General features: G+C 39.7%; 1 protein-coding gene across 3 annotated transcripts in view; it reads left to right on the forward strand.

Annotated features, from left to right (window-relative positions):
• The window catches only part of LOC127369576 (B-cell receptor CD22), a 137,158-nt gene that overhangs the window by 127,070 nt on the left and 5,703 nt on the right, over positions 1-4,385 (forward strand). The gene's annotated exons all lie outside the window — the stretch shown is intronic.

Below are 4,385 nucleotides of genomic sequence, written 5' to 3' on the forward strand. Positions count from 1 at the left end.
AAGTCTCTTAGCTTTCAGCCATCTAGCCACCACTCTTCTAACTCTCAGTTTGCTAGTCTCCAGCCTCCAACCAGCTTCCCCCGTCAGCTACCAATCAGTCTGCACTCCAATTAAATAGGCTAGGGTTAGACAATTTGCATTCTCTGTGTCCGAGCTGATGTCACAGGCTGGAAGTACAGGTTTCCACTTTTTGCCATGTTTTAACTTTGTTATTTATGTTTTATTTGATCCTTTTATTGCATGTTTTTATATTGTGTTTATGCTTGGTTTTGACAGTGTTTTATGTATGCTTTTAAGTTGAAATCAGTTGAGTTGTTTTAGCCTACTTCCTCCCTGACACTGTGCCAATCATACTCAATAACCTGCACCTGGCCAGCCACCTGATATACAACATGGTTCATCAATGGCAAGGGAGAGCTGACCCATGGTGGACCAATCGGTATGTGTAATAGATTATGGAAGCCTAAGTTTGCACGCAATTGGAAAAAAATGATGCTTTTAAAGCTCATTCAAATTGGAACTTGTGGCCCTCAAGTGGGCAGTGACAGACAAATTCAAAGACTACCTGACTGGTGCCCAATTTACTGTGTACACTGATAATAACCCTGTTGCTCACTTGCAGACGGCCTGCCTGGGTGCAGTAGCAGCCATTTAACTATGATATTATGTACTGCTTGGGTAAAAATAATGTGAATGCAGATGTACTGTCCACATTCCCAGTGGTGTCTAAGCCAGGAGATGCACCAGATGAAGAACGAGGCAGCGAAACAGACCCCATCACAGCAGCCGTTGTACCAGCCCCTGAAGGGAGAGGTGAAGGATGGGCCAGTAGTGAGTGGGAGGAGGCACAAACAAACGACCCTGACATACAAGCAGTCAAGAGGTATGTGGAAGTACAGCTAGCACCCAAGGGACCAGGACGACTAAAATACTGCAGCAGTACAAGAAGCCTTCACTCTTCCTGTTTGCACCCTGTGAGTGAGGAAGTCAGGTTTTGTTGCATCTTAACCTTATTAGGGTGAAAATGACTTAATTGTTGTTTCTTGCCACATCACTGACTGCAAGCCTGAATGCTTTATCTTCTGTTATAACATATTACATATATCACAATAGACATGTAGTTAAGATTAAATTGAAGATAGGTAGATATAAAATAGACATGTAATGTGCAGCAGGTGGTTTATTAACGCCTCATGGATGGAAGATGGACGTCTGGAATACCCTGCTATAGACCTGCTGCCACTGCAACCCAGCCCTGGATAAATAACAGAAAATGGATGGAGGCTAACAGACAGAAAGATTTTGCCCATCAGAAGCAATATTTAAAGATGTGTCTGAACGTATGTGTTGTAGTTATTTTTCACTTCACAAGTAAAATTTTCCACATCAAAGAATCAATATTCAATAAAAGGACAATAAACACCATTCTGGACAATATGATGAAGACATTTTGTTGCTGAGAGCTGTGTGGCTACAGTCACTATGATACAGAAGCGGCAAAACAACTTCTCCTTTTTACGTATAGTTCTCAGCTTTTTCTCAGCACTAACATCCCACCACTTCTCTTTGGTCCTCTCACTCTGGTTTATCAGCCACAAACAGATAAAGTTCTTTCATCACATAAAGAATCGAAAGAACATTAAATACTGTAACACAAAAAGTTTCTGTTAATATTTCACAGATATGTTACACTGCTTTAGTGGTAATTAAAGATTGAACTATGAGTTGAAGAGGATATATAATAATACAACCTCATGCCTAATAACTCAACTTATTCTCAATCACCAAGACAAAGATTATTTCATACATTCATTATATTCATAGGAATCTGGGACTGAAGCTTGGGCTGAGAGCTTGGAACCTGTGGCTGAGGTTTAGGGACCTTAAGTAAGTCTGTGACCCAAACTGTTATGGAGCACAACTTTTTGGGAGCCAGAGTTCATCTAAAACTATGTCTGCTCGGCCCATGATTGACCTGATCGTTCTGTCACGTTAGGTAATGGTGACGTTTAATAGGTTTTATTCTAAAGGTGAAGATGATGAAGATGGTGATGATGAGGGGAGGGTTGAAGAAATGGCTTACAAATGGTCCTCACCACTGTAGAGGGCACTTTAGCACACGTTTTTCAACAATTGGGCCACGAGGGGGGGCGACCGCTCAGGCACTGAGTAGCTGGAGAACCGGAGTAGATATACTGTTGTGTTGACTGGAGGTAGGTGCGTAGACTGAGAGAGTTGATGGTTTCATTGCATATAGGTGTGTGAAGCAGAGCTGGAAGGCAGGAGGGAAACCCACGCCCACAACACACAGATAGGAGACACAGGGGAGGGGGAAACACAAGAAAAACACAAGGAAAAGGCAAGGGTACAGCCATGGCCATGACAGCTGTCTCTACCTGTATCTGCCTACAGTTTGGTGCTGAGCAGGTAGTGAACAGTGAATCTTAGAGCTTTTTACTTTGACTTTTACTTCTGCATCTGAAAATGAGGCTGATGAAAGCTGTGAGAGTGAACCAAAACACTTAAAGTTAGGGCTGTAAAATCAATAGTATGAGTTACATGGAACTAATAAGACTAACAGTCACAGCCAGGATGGGAAAAGGGAGGGTGAAGCGAGTGAGTTGCAATCTGCAACTACACTGTTAGATGCCACAAAATCTTCCACACTGGACCTTTAATTCCTGAATACAGTTCAGCTGTTATCTATTAAATCAAGTGCTGACAGAGGCACACAGTTCAAACATTACAAACTTGTCATCATCTCACAGTACTCCATAGTTTCAGTGCTGAAGATATTTCTGTAAATGAAATAAGTTTTAAAAGCATGAGGTTTGTCAGTGTGTGGTTGATGAGTTAAAGTGGGTAAAAGAGAAGTGGTGGAAGATGTCATGTACAAAGCGCTGAGAAAATGGAGGGAGCTTTAAGTTTACAGAGGATGTCATTTCAGTGTCAATAAATGCATGGATTAAAGTATTACTGTAGTTCTATTTATGCTAAAATGTAAAAATGTTTCTAGTCACCTATATATATGCAATCCAAATACAAAATGACAACAGATTCATCACCTGACCCAGCAGGACCCTCACCAGCTCTGTCTGTTGCTTTAAACACTTAACAAAAAGAAACTCAGCAGGATCATCTAAATCTTTTTCCCCTTTGACTGTCCTCCTTACAATCCATTGTTGTTGTTTTTGTTGTTTAACAATTGAAACAATTGCAAAATAAAATAAAATATACTGCAGAAAAAATAAGACACATGGGTTTGCAGTCAATACATCACAACACTAGTGTGTTATGTAAAGTTAATGATAATAGAAAACACTCAAAATAAATAATTAATAATAAATAATATTAACAAAAGCTCCTCGCTCACAGGGTGTGAATAGAAAGGATGAAGACTTGTTGTAGTTGGATATGTGAAATGTTATTAAAAAGTGTTTTAATTGAGTATTTAAAGTGAACAGAGTATATTAGTCACTCACTTCTCTCATCAGCTTGTTATTACAGAGCAGCAGTGATGAAGTCAGCAAAAACTCTGTGGTACCAACATGTATGAAATAATCTTTGGGTGTTAACAATTAAGACTTTGTTGAGTCATTATGCACAAGGTTCATCAGATATCCTCTTTAGCTCACAAACATCTCATAATTCAATCTTTAATCACCATTAAGATAACGGCCTTTTTCTTTCTTTTGAACAGTGTTTGAGTACTTTATCTGTTGCTGATAAACCATAGTGACAGGACCAAAGAGAAGTGGGGGGATGTAAAGTGGTTAAGTTGTGAACAGGGCGCTGAGAAAGAGCAGAGAACTATAAGTAAAAAGGGAAACTTGTTTTGGTGCTTCTGTGCTTCTGCAGGATGATCATAGTGACTGTAGCCACACAGCTCTCTGCAACAAAATGTCTTCATCATGTGCTCCAGAATGGTGTTTAGTGTCTGTGTATTGAATATTTATTCTTTGATGTGGAACACTTTCCTTGTGAAGTTCACAACTCACACCTTCTTCAAATATTATCTCTGATTGAAACTTGCAAAATCAGCTTTACCAGCTCTGTCTGTTAGTATCCATCCATTTCCTGCTGTTTATCCAGGACTGAGTCGCAGTGGCAGCAGGTCTACAGCAGGGTAGACATCGCTCCTCACATGTTCCAGCTCTTCCTCCTGGGGAATCCTTCAGTACATTTTATGTATACTGTTCAACTAATCTTAACTACATGTACAGTATCTAGTACAGTAATATGTACTAAAACAAGATGTGATGAATTGTGATGAAAATAATATTTAAGAATACATAATGAATAAGTCTTTTTCACCCTAATAAGGTTAAGATGCAACAAAAGCTGACTTCCTCACTCACAGGGTGCAAACAGGAAGAGCAAAGACT

The sequence above is a fragment of the Dicentrarchus labrax genome, unplaced genomic scaffold (assembly GCF_905237075.1).
Source record: "Dicentrarchus labrax unplaced genomic scaffold, dlabrax2021, whole genome shotgun sequence".
Lineage (NCBI taxonomy): Eukaryota > Metazoa > Chordata > Actinopteri > Moronidae > Dicentrarchus > Dicentrarchus labrax.